General features: G+C 35.1%; 1 long non-coding RNA gene across 1 annotated transcript in view; it reads right to left on the bottom strand.

Annotated features, from left to right (window-relative positions):
- Nucleotides 1-2,932: 2,932 nt before the first annotated feature.
- The window catches only part of LOC140529584 (uncharacterized), a 244,176-nt gene continuing 228,439 nt past the window's right edge, over nucleotides 2,933-18,669 (bottom strand). The window contains exon 3 of the long non-coding RNA XR_011975600.1: nucleotides 2,933-3,840. This is a non-coding gene — a long non-coding RNA (uncharacterized lncRNA). The remainder of the gene's footprint in view (nucleotides 3,841-18,669) is intronic.

Genomic DNA, 18,669 nt, shown 5'->3' with positions numbered 1-18,669 from the left:
ATCCATAGTCATATGAAAAAATGCTCTAAATCACTACTGATTAGAGAGATACAAATCAAAACAAGTCTGAGACACCACATCACACCTATCAGATGGGCTAACATGACAAAACAGGAAGATGATAAATGTTGGAGAAGATGTAGGAGAGTTGGAACACTAATTCATTGTTGGTGGAACTGTGAGCTGATCCAACCATTCTGGAGAGTAATTTGAAACTATGCCCAAAGGGTTACAAAAATGTACATACTCTTTCACCCTGCAATACCACTTTCTAGGACTGTATCCCCAAGAGATCATAAAAATAAGAAAGGGTCCCACTTCTACAAAAATATTTAGAGTGGCTCTCTTTGTGGAGGCCAAAAACTAGAAATCAAGGAGATGCCCATCAACAGGGGAATGGCTGAATAAACTGTGGCATATGAATGTAATGGTATACTATTGTGCTATAAGAAATGATGAGTAGGAAGACTTCAGAGAGACCTGGAAAGACTTATATGAACTGATGCTGAGTGAAAGGAGCAGAACCAGAAGAACTCTGGACACAGCAACAACAAGGTGCAAGGACTTTTCTGGTAGACTTAATACTTCATTGCAATGCAAGGACTTAAAAAATTCCCAATGGTCTCTTAAGGCAAAATGCCTTCCACATCCAGAGAAAGAACTATGGAATTCGATCGCGGAATGTAGCAGCTCATTTTCTTTTGTATTACATTTTGGTTTGTTTTATGATTTCTCCCATTCGTTTTACTTGTTCTATGCAACATGATTAAGGTGAAAATGTATTTAATAGGAATGTGTGTGTAGAACCTGTATAAATCCGTATGCCGTCTCAGGGAGAGAAGCAGAAAGTGGGGGAGAAGGAGGGGAAGGTAGGGGGAAAAATTTAAATTATATGGAAGTGATTGTACAACACTGAAAACAAATAAAATAATAATAAAAAGAGAAAAAGAAAAACATGGGAAAAAAAGAAAAAATGTGGTATGCAGATATAGTGTTGTTTTTTTTTTTAATCACAGGATTCTCAACTGTAGACCATAATTTTGGCAATGTTTACAGATATAATCCTCCAATTTTGGGTATATGGCCAATTCTTTTGTAAATTGTGCAGTTACAGTTTCTGTTACTCTCAAACAGGTCAATACATAGGATACAATTATTTTCTATTTTTAAAAGAAATAAAAAATAGTATCATTATAACATTCATTGAAATATACACTCCCAAAATATTCTTTTTAAGCAAATCAATTAGAATTGCAAAATTATGTTTTCTATAGTTTGGATTTTACCAGCGACCTCACTAAATAACTCCAGTTTGTGCAATAGCTTGAAATATAACTTGCGATTAAGAGCTTCATCAAAAAAAGAGATTTTTCTGCTGATGTTAGCTTAGAGTTTCTGTCTTTCTTTCTTTATTCTCTATGCCTTCCAATGATGTTTGGCCAAAAGCAATAAAGTTCTGACCTTACACATCTTTCTAAATGTGAATATACAACTTTAGCAATCTATAGTTTTCTGTTGTTCTATCACAGAGATGTTTTCCCTTTTTTCACTGCTTATCTCTATCCGAGAAAATGATACAAACTATTAAAGTCTTCTGCAACATAACATAAACTTTGGGTTAAGTATAAATGTGAAATAAAACAATTTATGTGAATATACATGATAGGCGAATGATTAAAAAAGATGGAGATTGCCTTTTCCAGTATTTTTAAAAACATGATTTAAGAATAGCAATTCTGTACAAAACTTTTGTTTTCATTCATTTCGAGAATTTCTAGTCAGAAAATTTCCTCTACTAGGGCAGAAGAGTTCATGCTGTGCAGTTTATAGTCTTAGGGTTGCTTGAGGCACTGAGTAGTTGGGTGACTTGTCCTGGGTGACATATTCAATGTCAGGGGTCAAACTTGAAACCTATGGCCTACTATCTATCTGCCACATCACAGGGACTCTGAAACCTCAAGCAAAAAAAAAACCCCATATATAGATAGATAGATAGATAGATAGATAGATAGATAGATAGATAGATATCTATATACATATATAGATAGATAGATATCTATCTATCTATATATATCTACATATCTATATATAGATATGTAGATATATAGAGAGAGAGATCTCTCTATATATATCTACATATCTATATATCTATAATTATGATTTTTAGATGATGCTATTTGGAGGCTAGTTCTTCAAAATGATTAAAAAAATCCTTAAATCACACATTTTAAATTGTATAAAATTGCTATTTCCATATCAAAAGAGCAGAAAGATATATGAGATAGAACACTGGACTAGGCCAGGAGGTCTTGATTAGGAAACTTGTCAAATGATTACAAGTCACTTCAATTTGCTAAGATTCCTTATTTATGCATAGACATAATAATCACACTTCTTAGCTCATATAGTTGATTAAAGAAACCATTGTATAAACTGTAAAGCACTATTATAATGTGTGCTATAAAAATATGATGATGATAATGATCAGCATATAGAAGTATATTACCCAGCCCATAAATGTGATTATTATCAAGATGATGTGGATGTGCATATATACATACATATATATGTGAAAATGCATTAACATATACTTTTTCTGCTATAATAAATATTCTCAGCAAGACTGTATACTGTATTATGTATAAACAAATAAGTGAGTTTGTGTGTGTATGTACAAACACTATCTTGATGATATTTATTGTGGTAGGAAAGGTATTATATATCCATATATTCACATGCATGTACATATATGTGCATACATGCATACATGGACATTTTTAATGTATTATTTACTACAAAAATGTTTAACTATATTAAGTAGGAAAATAATTGATCTTTTGTTTAAATATGATTTGTTGAATGAGTGTAAATTATATAAAGTCAAATAGCTCTCATTTTTTGTGAAATAAATAAGAAAGAAATTAATCAGATCTTACAAATTTCTTACTTTTATTTATTAAAGGTTTTTGTCTCCTTAGTTTTTCAACTCTCCCAAGACCATCAGCTATTTAGTGTGTTAGCAGAGAGAATATCCAAAATTATGATATTAAAGATTCTTAATATTTTGAAGCCAAATATATATTCTTCTGTTATTAAAAGTAGAAGCAGCCCTGGAATGTATATGAACTAGTGAGCCAGTAGGGCATAGTAAATAGATAAGCATTAGAGTCAGAAAGACCTAGATTAATTTTTTTTTCCTGTACACATATTTGCAGCATCCCTTTGGGCAACTCCCTTTAACTTCTCAATGCCCCAGGAAACTCTTCAACAAAAAGGTTAAAGATAAAATATGATCTCCATCAATGAAGAAAGTTTCCCATCATATCATTGAGAAATGGTGGTGGATTTTCCTTTACTTTTTCTCTTTGTTTCACACAATTGCCAATATAATAGAATCTATCACATACACTGCAGCATTGTTATTTAGATACTCTGATGGATCTATGATCTAATACATTCAGTAATCTCTCCCTATGATGCCCATGCCAGCCAATCTTATATGACTTTTATCCATTTCCTCCCAAAAATTCTCCGCAGGGTCCACAATACTTGCTAGAGGTCTTTCTTTCTCCTATATCACAAGGACACCAGAGGAGTGTACTGGCCATAGACCTATCATGTCTTCTTGTTCTTATTGTCTGACTAGACTATTATTATTTTTTCTATTTTACTTTTATTTTTCAAATAAAATCATTAACTTTTTTTCTTCTTTGGAGTCTTAGCTATATTTTTGCAGACTGCAGACATTCACAAAGAATCTTTCCGTTGTTCTTTCCGTGATGCTTATCTGTAGTTTCTCATGGACAGCCATGTTTCATGTTTCTCTGCCATGTATTAACCCTGTTAAAAATAAAACAAACAAAACCTTTAGTGATTTCTGTATATGGATGGGAGATAGCATGGGAGAGACTATCAGACGATATTTGTTTTGCTTACTGAATAGAATGCCTTTTCCCCCATAATCAGCAAACCATAAATACAATGCAACTTTATATTCTCTACAACTTTCAATCAATTATGAATTGATAACGTTATGATCACTATCCTCCCAACCCTTAGGCTCACAACATAGGAGTCATCCTGCTTTCTCCACTATCTTTCACCATCTGTATCCAATCAGTTGCCAAGAAGTATGTGTTAATTTCATCTTTGTTACATCTTTTGAATACCCTTGTCTTCTTGGACACTGGAACCACTCTGGTGCAAGCCTTCATTACCACATGCTTGAACTATTATAGTAACCTGTGGGTGTGACTGCCTGGATCAAGTCTCTAACCACTGTAATCCATTCTCCATTCAGCCACCCAAGTGATCTACATAAAGCTAAGGTCCAATCATCTGTCTTACTTAGTAAACTCCAGTGGTTCCCTGTTATCTCCAGGATCAAATATGAAATATTCTTTTGGTGTTCCAAACCTTCATAATCTTGCATTCTTCTACCTTTCTAGTCCTCACTCTTCAATCCAATGACACTGGCTATTGACTTTTCCACAAACAAGACACTCCATCTCTCAGGTCCCAGCATTTTTTCTGACTGCCTTCCATGCCTGGAATACTTGCTTCTCCTTCCTTGCTCTTCTTACTGACCTCCCTGGCTTTTCTTAAGTCCCAACGATAACTCCATTTTTATTGGAAATCTTCCCTAATCCCTTTGTAATTCTAGTACCTTTCTTCTTTTAATTATTTTCCTTTTATCCTGTTTAAAGTCTGATTTATATTTGATTGCATGTTATCTTCCCTATCACATGATAAATTCTTTGAGGGCATTGACAGTTTTTTTTTTTTGCCTTTCATTTTGTATCCCCAATGTTTACTTAGTTTCTGATACTTAGTATGTGCTCCTCTTTTTTAATGTTTATTTATCTATTTTTAGGTTTCAACATTCATTTCCACAAAATTTTGAGTTCCAAATTTTCTCCCCATCTCTCCCTTCCCCTCACCCCCATAACATCTTGCATTCTGATTATCCCTTCCCTCAGTATGCCCTCCCTTCTTTCACATCCCTCCCTTCCCTTATCCTCTTCTCTCTTTTCTTATAGGGCAAGATAGGTTTCTATATCCCATTGCCCACATTTCTTATTTCCCAGTTGTATGCAAAAACAATTCTCAACATTAATTCAGAATACTTTGAATTCCAACTTCTCTCCCTTCCTTCCTCCCCACCCATCCTCACTGAGAAGGCAAGCAATTCAGTATAGGTTGTATATGTGTAGTTTTGCAAAAGACTTCCATAATAGTCATGTTGTGTAAGACTAACTATATTTCCCTCCATCCTATCCTGCCCCCCATTTATTCCATTCTCCTTTTTGACCTTGTCCCTCCCCAAATGTGTTTTCTTCTGGTTACTCTCTTCTCCCATTTGCCCTCCCTTCTATCATCCCCCTCACCCCACTTGTCCCCTTCTACCCTACTCTTCTGTAGTGCAAGATATACTTTCATACCAAACTGAGTGGGCATGTCATTCTCTCAAGCCAAATGTGAAGAGAGTAAGCTTTCCTTTTTCCCTCTCACTTCCTCCCTTTTCTCTTCCACTGAATAAGCTTTTTCTTGCCTCCTTGATGGGTGATAATTACGTCATTCAATTTCTCCCTTTCTCCTTCTAATATATTCCTCTCTCACCCCTCACTTTTATTTTTTTAGGTATCATCCCTTCTTATTCAACTCACCCTGTGTTTTCTGTTTGTGTGTGTGTGTGTGTGTGTGTGTGTGTGTGTGTAATGCCTCCAAATATCCAAATACTGAGAAAAGTCTCAAGAGTTACAAATATTATCTTTCAATATAGGAATGTAAATAGTTCAACAGTAGAAAGTCCTTTTTGTTTTCTCTTTCCTGTTTACCTTTTCATGCTGGTCTTCATTCTTGTGTTTGAAAGTCAGATTTTGTATTCAGTTCTGGTCTTTTCATCAAGGATGCTTGAAAGTTCTCCATTGCATTAAATGATCATTTTTTCTCCTGAAGTATTATACTCAGTTTTGCTGGGTAGGTGACTCCAGGTTTAAGACCAGTTACTTTGACTTCTGGAATATCATATTACAAGTCCTTTGGTCCTTTAATGCTGCAAGATCCTGTGTTATCCTGATTTCATTTCCTCAATACTCAAACTGTTTCTTTCTGGCTGCTTGCAATATTTTCTCCTTGACCTGGGAACTCTGGAATTTGGCTACAATATTCCTAGGAGTTTCTCCTTTTTTGGATCTCTTTCAGGAGATGATCAGTGGATTCTTTCAATATTTATTTTGCCCTCTAGCTCTGGAGTATAAGGGCAGTTTTCCTTGGTAATTTCATAAAATATGATGTGTAGGCTCTTTTTTTGATCATGGCTTTCAGGTAGTCTTCTAATTTTTAAATTGTCTATCCTGAATTTATTTTCCAGGTCAGCTGTTTTCCAATGAGATATTACACATAATCTTCTATTTTTTCATTCGTTTGGCTTTGTTTTGTAATTTCTTTGTTTCTCACAAAGCCATTAGCTTCCATCTGTTCCATTCTAATTTTTAAAGAACTGATTTCTTCAATGAGCTTTTCAATCTCCTTTTCCATTTGGGTAATTCTGCTTTTTAAAGCATTCTTCTCCTCAACGACTTTTTGGACCTCTTTTTCCAATTGAGTTACCCTATTTTTAAAGGTGTTATTTTCTTCACTATTTTTGGGTCTCCTTTAGCAAGTTGTTGTCTCATTTTCATGATTTCTTGCACTGCTCTCACTTCTCTTCCCAATTTTTCCTCCACCTCTCTTACTTGATTTTCAAATTTTTGAGCTCTTCCATGGCCTGAGACAATTGTGTCTTTATTTTGGAAGTTTTGGACGCAGAAATCTTGACTTCCTCTGATGTCAAGTTTTGTTCTTCCCCATCTGAATGGAAGGAAGAAAGTACCTGCTCACCAAGAAAGTAATCTTCTATAATCTTATTTTTTTCTCCATTTTTTGGGCATTTTCCTAGTCAGTTACTTGACTTTTGAGACCTTTGTCAAGAGGAGGGTATATTCTGGGGACCTGTAAGTTCTCAGTTCCTCCAAGGTGGTACAATCAAGAAAGAGGTGCTTATTCCTCTCCTGACCTTCACACTGGTATGGGAGCAACCAAAAACTTTTCTGGCCATAATCTGCAATTGATTTCCCTCACCACAACTGCCTCCAGCTCCAGCAGGCCAGGGCTCCTCTTCATCCCTGGGTGGAGCTCAGTTCTGAGAATTAGAACAGTGGCTCAGTTCCCCCAAGGACTTTCGGCAGAGGTTTCCCTGGGCTGTCATTCAAAGTTGAGATTTGATCAGCCCTCCAAATCCTCCAGAGGCTCTAGGTGGAGAGCTCTGAAAATGGCAGGTGCCAATGCAGCACCTGCTTCTGGAAGTCCAGACTTCACTCCCCTCTCCTGTTTGAAGGAGCCCACCCCCTGACCTTTGAAGCTGTTTGTGGCATTTGTGTTTTGAGGATTCTAAGAACTGCTGCAGTTGGTGCCTTGAATCCTGTTCTGGATCCTGTCCCTGTTGCTCCATACTGGTCTGTGCTCTACATGCTGGTCTGGTCTGTGCTCTGCTTAGTATGTGCTTTTATAATATTGTTGAATAGGATTTCTGAAAATTTACTTGTTTCCTATTCATTGAAGTAAAAACTGACTATAGAGATCTTGTTTAGATGGGATAATAATATACAGATAAGTTGGTTTTGGTGAGTTTTTTTATCATGTTTTTGTGGAATCAATAACATTCAAGGTCCTTCCCTTCACCCACATCTTTGGTATCTTCTCTTCCTTCAGATACCTTGAATATCTGTCTCTCAGTGCTCTCACAGTTGTATAACATCCATCAAGGATCCCCTTTATGTATACTTGATCCAATCTTGCTGCTTTCTCCATCTCTGTTCTCTTTAGTGCCATTTCTTTTTCCTTTAAGAATACCAGGGATTATGATATTAGGGTACAAGTGTGATAATTCTACTATACTTAATGATAAAAAACAGTCAATAATTTTTGCCATTCTTTTTCATTTTTTGTGGCCCTTTTTGTGAATTCATCTTTGAGTCTCTATAAAATGATTTTGCTTAGTAGACCCTCTTGCTAAACTTCTTTTAAACTGGATTTTCTCTCCAGTGCTTTTCTCTGCTTTATGAGATGATATTGGTCATAATTAACCATCATCTTTTTTTTTCATAAGATTTTACAGATTAGATTAGATTGTATTCCCCTATACCCTTTAGCAGCCAATTCACCATTTGGTGAGTAAGTCATATATATTTGCTGTTAAGATAATATCTGGGCTTCTTTAATCTTTTTATTGTAGCAATAAAATGACATTTGATTAACTTCTTAATAAAATTAGTGAGTAGGTTTCATGTTTTTTCTGTTCTCTCTCAGTTTTTAAATTTCAATAACATGTTCAAATAATTCAGCGCTAAATCCTAATTGTATGCCATATCTTTTTTGTCAACGCTATTCTTTATTCTTGTTTATTATAAATTTTAATCTTAGCTCAAATAACTCTGTGGTTTTACATTTCAGAGAAGGCTGATTTGGGAGTAATTCCTATGTTCTGTCTTTTAAAATACAGAAAAATTGTTTCCTTTGTAGTGTTTTTGTTACTCACCATATCCAACATTAACTGATTCTTTTCTTGAAGAAAAGGTTTATGATAAAATGGCACACAGATTTTGAATAAAAAACCAATCTGACTTATTCCAAGAACCATGCTGTCCAAATATTTTCTCCCAAACCCATATTTTTTCAACCTTTGCACTGAAGTCACTAAGTATCAGGATATATATTGATTTAATTTGGAGGAACATTTTAAATTCTTTATCAAACATCATTTTGTCCTCACAGGTCATGTTGGTGTGTAGGTTATATTTAATTTCATGATGATCATTCTGCAAATGCTACTAGACTACAATATGGATGATCAGATGTTCCATGAAATAATATTTCTTGTAACTTTTCAGCAAAGGAAAAAAATTATATCTGTTTCTTTTTATCTCCAAGTAGTACTTTTGAGCTATCCATCCCTTTAGTTCCAACTTCCTTCTTTCTTTTGGTTTCATTGATAGCAAGACTGTCCAAGTAAATATGATTCAGTTCGTTTCCTTTACAAATTCTATTTCCACTATTTGTTTCAGCATTAGTTCCATGCTTGGAACCTTATTCCTGGCACATGCTGTTGTTAAGTTGTTTTTCAATTGTGTCTGACCCTCTATGACCTCATTTGGGGTTTTCTTGGCAGAGATACTGGAGTGGTTGACCATATTTTTCTCCAGTTCATTTTATAGATGATGAAGCTGAGGCAAACAAGGTTAAGTGACTTGGCCAGGATCACATAACTAGTAGGTATCTGAGGTCAGATTTGAACTCAGGGAGATGAATGTTCGTAATTTTATGCCCAGCACTCCATCCACTGTGCCACATAGTTGCACACCTGGAACATACTAGGTGCCTAATGAATGGGGATTAATTGATTGATTCTCCCTCCTTTCATCTACCTGTTAGTTTCCCTGGCTTCCTTCAAGACTGATTTCAGATGCTACCTTGTGCAGAAGACCTTAGCAAATCCCCCACATGCTAGAACCTTCTCCTTTGTGATTATTTTCCATTTACTCTCTGTATATTTTATACCTACCTAGTTGTTTTCTTGTTGTCTTCCCCATCAGAATGTGAATTCCTTGAGGCCCAGGCTTGATTTTGTCTTTATATCCTTAGTGTTTAGCACAGTGCCTGGCACATAGTAAGCACTTAATAAATATTTGTTGACTGACTCCAGCAATATGTCCACTTGTTGATCATTAAACAACCATATCACATTGATTGTACCAAAAATCCAGTTAAATTTGTTGAGAGTCTAAAAACTATGTAATTCTTAACAATGCCTACCTTCTGCACCAATCTTCCACCATTGCTACAGACATTCAATATGGTGATAGTACACAGATCTGACAACCACTGTTTATGTTTTCCTGTTTAATAAATTGCAAAGACCAGAAAAAGTTTTATCACCAAGTGTTCAGCCTCCTGATGATGCATGTCTCTGTGACAAGGTAGGCTGGTTCTCAAGAGATTAATTCAATCTTTTCCCAAAGTAAAAATTGATAATGTGTATTGCACAATATTTTACATGTTATTTCATTTCATCACCACAAAAATGCTATGAGCTAAATGTTATTATTGTTCCATTTTTACAGATGAGGACTTCAAGACTGAGAGAAATGAAGGACTGGCCCTTGCTCAAACAACTAGTAGTTATCTGAGAGTCAGGATCAGACTCCTATCTTTCTGATTCCAAGTCCAGAATTCTGTCTGCTCTGTCATTTACCTATCATACTCAGAATATATCTCAGTTGAACATCTAATTGTAAATAATATATTTGACTTAATTTATCCATTACTTTTAAGATGCCATGTTGGTTGTAATGGTCATTTAAATGGGAAGATCTTTCCTATCCACTAATAAACCCATGTGACTTGTTTAAGTTACATGGAAGCCTGAGTCACATGAGTCTAAATCACATGGAACAGGAAGGGGTGTAGTAAGAAGGGAGGAATAGTAAGAGGCAGAACTAGAGCAGAGTGGAGTGGAGTTTACTCAGAGATCAATCAGAACTGGGAAAGGCAACTGTTAGCATGAATGAGAGAGCTTGTTTGTGATTTGTTTAAGGGAGATGGTTTGTGGGAAGCCTAACAGAAGGAAGGCTTGTGGGTGATGTTGTCCTCTGTATTGTTATCATATATAGATTTCTATGTTACGATGATGAATTTGGCTTTCTGGTGTTCTGAATAAATGTTTTGGTTCTGTCTTCCATGTGGAGTCTTGTATTTCACGATTCAGAATTGCCCTGGCACATTCATGGCTGCCGTAGACACTGTGAATATTGCATTCATGCTGCACTAGTACCTTTTACAATTTTGGCAGATTCATGGATTAGAATTGTAAGGGACTGTAGAGGTTATATAATCATAGATCACTGATTCTATCCCAAAGGGATCTTAGAGGACATCTAGTCCAACCCCTTGTTTTAAATCTGATGAAACTGAAAACAACGAGAGGTAAGCAATCTTTTCTAGGTCATGTAGATAATTTGGGACAGAATTGTGATTAGAACCCAGGTATTTCTCTGCCCCTCCCCCTATCATCTCACTGACCCAAATTGCCTCTCCACTTCCTCCCTTTGTAAATAAATAAAACTAATTCTCAGAAAGGTAAATTACCTTACTCAAAGCCACACAACTAATTAATTTTAGAATGAGGATAAGAATCCAAGTTTCGTGATCCTCAGTCCCTAGGTTTTTCCTACTATATTACACATGGATATGCAACTGCCTTAATATTTTTTACTTTAACATAAATCTTATTTTTTTTAATTTTAGAATTCTGACATTTATGCATGAATTAGGAACTTGTTATTGTTAGAGTCTATTAATTTAAAATTAAATGGTCTGATTTTCAAGTCACTTTGTTAAAATAAATTCAGATAATACTAATAAAAGCAAACAATCTTGGAGAGATTTTTTGAGTGGACAGAAACAGTTTGGTAGAGAAATACTCTTCTTCCTGCTCCTTTCTTTTGTCAGAACTGTCACATTGAGCCAGCTTTTGTTGTGGTGAAATGTACGCAAGACTAGAAGTACAGAAGACCAGAAGAAGAGTGACCTCAATTCTAGGCTTGGCTTTCTCAGAAAGTATCTATGTGTGACTTTGGGAAAGTCATTTAAATAAATTTTTTTTTTAATAAAGTACATAGATCATGAAGATAGCTCTCTTCATTAAACCTTGCTATTTCCTTTTTCTGAAAAAGATAAGGTTAATTTAGATTAATCAATAAACATGGATTAAGTATCTAGTATGTCAAGTATATTTACTGTGTCCATGACACAGGGAATAGAGAGGCATCCTTGAACCCTAGAAGACCAGGCTTCAAGTGCTACCTATAAGACATATAGTGGCAGCTAGATGGTGCAATGGATAGAGCACCAGTGCAGGAGTAAGCAGGACCTGAGTTCAAATCTCACCTCAGACACTTGTCACTCACTAGCTGTGTGACCTTGGGCAAGTCACTTAACCCCAATTACCTCATCCTGGGTCATCTCTAGTCATCCTGATGAATATCTGGTCACTGGATTCAGATGACTGTGGAGAAGAAGTGAGGCTGGTGACTTGCCCAGCCCTCCCTCTCTCAAAACAAAGTCAAGTGCAAGTCATATCATTATTTCTCTGATGGCATGGTCTTCTTTGACAACAAAGGACAAACACACATATAACACATATAGCTATTTGACCCTGGGAAAGTCATTTTGCTAGAGATAACTGTCTAAGACTTTAAGTGGCATAGAATATCCTGACTTGCATTGATTGACTTACATTCTTCACCTGGAGGTTGCCAGGACCAGTGATATAAAAATTCCAGGCTCTGTCCCTTATTTCTACATATCAGGCACTAATGGCTGAGTATACAAAGGCACAAGTGAAACACTACTTGCTCTCGAAGAGCTTACATTATACAGGAAGACATCCAGAATTTATTTTGAGGGGGTTGATTGGGGTGGGAGTACTTCACAAATTACTCTCTTTGGCTCATGCCACCAATCATACTTTCATCTGGGAATATCAGAAATATGTATTGTTCTTTTTTTCTCCACCCAAGTTGCTCTTTAGGAATAGGTTCATTACAGTCTAGTTCATGATTAGGTAAGGGCAAAAGAAGGCTCAATTAACTTGAAAGCACAATGCATCAAGTTGTTATTTTTTTCATAAATAAAAAATTTCTGCTCAGGCCAATAAATCATGAAGATTATTCTCATTGTCTTCCTAGTGGACTTTTATCACCTCTAAGAATTACCCTTGAATTGAGCTACACCTTCAAGAGGGAAAAAAATGGAATTGGTAAAGGACCAAGCCACCCACTCCTATGGTGAGTTCCACCATCCTGGTAACTTATATTGTCCTTCATACTTAGACTATTCCCTTAATTGGGACCCCTTCCCCCTAAATTGGAAAAGAACTTGGAATCTGTAGTCTTCCTTCCCTTTCCTCACATGTGGATTGTACACATAACTTATTGTCCTAATACAGAGCAGGAACTAGTTTTATACCTCTATATTTTTTCTCTTTTCCTCAAGTCTGTTCCTCAAGATTGGTACAACACAGGAAATCCTTGGCATGCTACAAGAATTGATGCTTATCTAGAAACTTCTCATCTTTTCTCTAGAAAGTAAAGATTAGTAATTCAGTATTATTTAAGAGTTTCTCATCTGGTTCAGGAGGCTTGCCATGTCCCATAACTTTAACAGACTCTCTCTCTCTCTCTCTCTCTCTCTCTCTCTCTCCCCTTTTCTCTCTCTCTCTCCTTTCTCTCACTCTCCAGTTTTCCTCATGATATAGTTATTATAATTATCTATATACATATTTTTCCCATACATAGAATATCAGACATAGAATTAGAGAGATTTGAGTTTGAATCCTGTCTCAGATACTTGCTGTGTTAACGAGAATGGTAATTCTTACAATTCTCACAGTCTTACGAGGATCAAATGAGATAACATATAGTGCTTTGCAAACTTACAAAGCATCATGATTATCATCAACATTATTATTTTAGTACCATTATTGGAAAGGTAGGGAATAAACATTCATATACACATCTACTATGTACTAACCACTTTTTACAAATATCTTGTGCTTGCTTTTGAGATAGTTCCTATTATAATCCCCATTTTAGAGTGAAGAAAACTGTGGCAAAACAGAGATTAAGTGATTTACTTAAGGTCATAAAGCTAGGTATCTGAGGCCAGAGTTGAACTCAGGCTTTTCTACCTCCAGGCCTAGGGCTCTACACACTGTGCTACTCATCAACTCCAATTGTTATTATCATTTGTAATGGTAACATTCTGGATGACAGGTATGATCTTCTTTGTGCCTGTCTATTCCAAAAATCTAAGACAGTGTCTTAAACCTAGCAACTTTTTGTTAAAAGTTTGTTAAATTTCTTATTTCTGAATGCCACATAGGCTCCCTTCCAGGAAGAATAAAACATCTACTTTTTGACTGACTTATCTCTATCCTTGGTTCTCTATCTCTGCCAGGCTCTGAGTTTCCTTTTTTAGAGGCCAAATTGAAGGGCAAGACTCAAGTTTATAACTAATCATGACTCAATCAGCTGTCCTCATATATGTTATTGATGGACATCTTTCTACCTTGTATAAGGAGATACCATAAATAACAGAATGAGCTACACATTGATGATTGGCACTTAGAACTCAAGGTGATACCTGGGCACACATTCCCAACAGCAGCACGATTTTTAAATTGGAGAAAGCAATACCACAGAATAAAATAATGGGATGTGTGCGAGGTTCTTAGAAGATTCTGGTTTTCTCTATGTAGTATTTTCCATTCCACAGCATGTGCCATGGAACAGGCTATATTTTAGATTTATCTATTAGGAGAACCCCCCAGTGGCTTCACATGACACACCTTGATGCCACACAAGGTTTCCAATGCTAATTTTCACTTGCTTGCCCTTGATTCCTGTGCATTTTTCAGGGTTTTAGTTTGTGGTTTATGTCTGTGCAGCACCGTATAATGCTTTTGTTGTGACAGCTGTACCAGAACATAATGTTGTTTGAAACACAGAGGGCACCACAATCTGGAATACGTAATGTTTAAACCTCTGACTGAACTGGGATATATGGTTTAGCAATGTAATAAAAAATGTGTATAAGCTTGGCATTTGAGAAAAGACAATAAAATAGTATTGTAAGAGGAGGCTCACAGAGCATTTCTTGCAGACAACTTGACTGTGTTCTAGAAAAGAAAGACTTTCTGCTTATTCTTAGTTCATGAACTCACAGCAATGTAAGCATTCAATATGGATTGGCTTACACCCTAGTGTCAAAACTGGGATGCAAACTCTAAAGACTGGAGGATATGAAATGAGAAAAAAAAATCAACATGGTAATGATCATTTCTGCAGAGTTCTCAAATCTGTTTTAAATACAAAATGGCAGCATAAAATCCAATTTTAATTTTCTTCTAACTATATAAACTGGAAAGAATGAGAAACTGTGGAACAAATGTGTTGGGATTAGTTATGGCAGTGAAGAAGATGTAAACCAAGTGATCTGGAAACATCTATGATTGAGGGAGCAGCTTTAAACAGTGAAAAGTTAGAGACATATATGACATTTGAAATACAGTCTCTTTTATGTTGCCTGCTTTCAGTCAAGCAATTCACAGTGCATTTATTCAGGATAACTATCAGAATGTGTAATAGCCATGAAGGAGTTCTTCAGACAGATAAATGTCACCTGATATTTCTAGATTCATCTATTTTTAATTAATTACTTTAACTATTTCACTGGCACTTTCAATAGCCGTGTCTGCTCTTAACTTCAGAAAAAGTCACCCTGATTTTGCAAATGTGTCTCTATTGTTTCTAGAACCTTTTTTAGAGGAAAAGAAAGAATTTGCATTTAAGTAAATAATGGACTCAAAGAAACAACACTATAAATCATTTTCAATTATTTATCAAACATCTATTGTGTGCTATACATGATACCAAGGAATCCAGCATATTCTTCCTTGCAAAGGGTATATAAGCTATTTGGGTAAATAAGACACATTTATAAGTATCTAACAGTATAACAAAATATGATAAATAGCTAACGAATGATGTAAGCAAATTATTTGAAGATTGCATAGGACTGAGATATTTTTGGCAAGATGCATTTAGGAAGATGTAATATTTGAATTGGTCCCTTAAGAAAAGATAAGATTATAATCAATTAAGAGAGATTGGAAAAATATGACTCATATGTTTCTCTAATCTTTACTGGCTCCTTACCCCTAGGACGCAAATATAGACTGCCCCCAAGGCTTCTCTTCTTTGACTACACTCTTTCCCTTGGTTATCATTCACTGATAACAGAATTTCACAATTGGAAGGTACCTAAGTGTTCAAGTGCTATAAACCATATCTAAAACAGAATCCGTCCTACACCATACCTGAAATCTTACAAATGGTCATCCAGTTATCTGATAAAAGTTATCTGTCTCCTAAGGCATCTCATTCTACTCTTGGATAGTACTTATTACTGGAAAGATTTTGTTTCTCTATTGCCTTACATCAAATCTAAATATAATTCCTTCCACACACTTGTTAGAACAAATATAATTCTTCTCCCACACAGGAGCAGTTTAGATAGTTGACACACACTATTATTCATGTCTCCACTCCCAAATTCTTCTCTTTTTCAAGTAAAACATTCCCAGTTTTTTCAGCCAGTCCTCACATAGCACAAACTCAAGACCTTCTACCATCTTGATTCCTCTCCTCTGAATGCTTCCTAGCTACCTACAGAACTTCTCCATCTGGTTATCTTTCTACCTCAAACTCAACATTAAAAGACCAAAACAAGCAAAACACTGTTTTTCCCTAAGCTTGATCCTCTTTCCTATTTTATTACATCATTGACTTTCAATCGCATAATGCCATACACTGTTTCAAAGCCCCTTCTTCTAGATAAGCTCTCCTATCTTGCTTGACTTCAAAGATTTAGTTCTCCCACATCTCTTAACTACTTTCTCTGTCTCCTTTGCTGATTTTCGTCTTTATCCTGACTCTCTAAAGTTCTGTTTTTGAAGTTCTTCTCTTCCCTTTCTACATGATCTCACGTAATAATTTATTTAGTCCCACTGCTTCAGTGGTTTCCTAGTACCTACTGAGTAAAGCTCAAACACTTTTTCCTGACATTCAAGCTTTCCTGAAAAAATCATGACCCTCTATGCTGATTTCATAATTCTCTGGTCCCTGCCCATGTACTCTATTCTCCAATTGAATTGCACCATCTGCCATTACCCTTACACATTATATCTTTTCCTGATTTATTTGTCTTCTTGTGTTGTTTTGTATATATGCAATGTTACTTTCCTTTATCCTTATTGAAATGCTAATAAAGCTTTAATAACTAAACCCAAATAACACTTCTTCTAAAAGTCTTCCATGATCTCCAGTCTTATCAATATCATTTTCCATCTAAAACTTCCTTCACAAAGTAAATGCATTTACATTATTATTTTGTGTTGTAATTATTTGTATACATGTCACATTCTCATACTTTATAAATGTTTAAAGTTCATGAGAGTAGAGATACTGTCTTCTCCAAATATTTCATGTACCCCAGAAGCCAACATGGTACTCTAGCACTTTTAAAAAAATATGAATTGACTTGAATAATAGATGTACTGAAAATCTGAGATTAGTAGAGCCTATCTTGATAAATGCACATTTAAAACTTCAAAAATTTCCATCCAGTTGGGAGACAACATTGAATGTCAAAAGGGATAATCAGTGATGAATTTGCAATCAGTTTGTAATTTTATAGAGAAAAAGAGAATATTGAAGGATTTCAGGTATTTTTAGTACTGAGCTAACCTGGCCACTTCTGTCCTCTTTAGGCACATCGGATGGTCCCTCTGAACTTGGCTTTTATTCACAGTAGATAAAGTAAATGAACTCTGAATTCCTGAGTTCAGATATTTTCTAGCTGTGTGTCCCCAGTCAATTCTTACTGGTAAAATGGGAATAATAATAGCATCTCTCTCACAGGGTTGTTGTGAGAAGCAAAGGAGGTAACATTTTTAAAGATTTTAAAATATTTTAAAAAATGTTTATTGTATTTATTATATATAATTTAATATTACATAGTTAATTTTAGTATAAAATAATTTAATATAATTAATTTAATGTAATAGATGATTTTAATATAATATAATTTAATATAATTAACATAATGTAATATTATTATTAATATGTAAATATATATTTATTAAAGTATATAATATTTTAAAATATTATTAAAAGTTTTGCAAACCTTGAAGTGTTATATAAATAGTAGTAGTAGTAGTAGTAGTAGTAGTAGTAGTAGTAGCAGTAGTAATAGTAGTAGCAGCAGCAGTAGTAGTAGGATATTCTGGAAAGCAGTCAGGTTGAACTAGTTAAAAATAAAGTTCCTTACTTTCTGCTACCCAAGAATTAACAATGTCAAGGTGGAGAAAAATGATAATTTCACTCTTTTATTTAATAACTAGCTATTGAATTAGGGCCAGAGTTTTTCCCTTTTTCTACTTCCTCAACCAGAAATCAACCAGTGTGAGAAATCTTGGGCAAATACTTATCCAAGCTAAGATCTAATCAAAAGCAGTAAAGAAATTCTAAATTTTGACAAATGGGTAGATTCCTGTTCATTGTGTTTACTCAGACAAGTCTAAGAAAATGTGGATTCTCCTTTTTGTCAGAAGGGTGTTATGGAAATTGAAAATAAATAAATTAATAAATTTTTGGGAATAAAAGAATAAACTTAATTCTCATTATAATATTCATTTTCTCATTGTTAACCAGCAAGCTAATTGCCACCCTTATGTGTACCCCCTTTTTGAAGGTCATGTAAACTGTGAACCCACCACCATGAGTCATCTTTATTCAAAGAGAAAGAAGACCAAATGACCATTCTTTTTTTTTAAATAAAATCCTAGCATTATCAATAAAATGATTATTCACCCCCAGAAACTGTGTCTCCTGACCTTTGTAAACATCACCACGTCCTCAAACCTTGTAGATGGTTAATTACAGTGTGACAAGTATGATTTTGAGTTATAGAACTTAAGGAAATCGTTTTCTTATTTATTTGTAGCTGTTT

The sequence above is a fragment of the Notamacropus eugenii genome, chromosome 2 (assembly GCF_028372415.1).
Source record: "Notamacropus eugenii isolate mMacEug1 chromosome 2, mMacEug1.pri_v2, whole genome shotgun sequence".
Taxonomy (NCBI): Eukaryota; Metazoa; Chordata; class Mammalia; order Diprotodontia; family Macropodidae; genus Notamacropus; species Notamacropus eugenii.
Note: the sequence above shows the minus strand (reverse complement) of the source record. Positions and strands in the feature narration are given on the sequence as shown.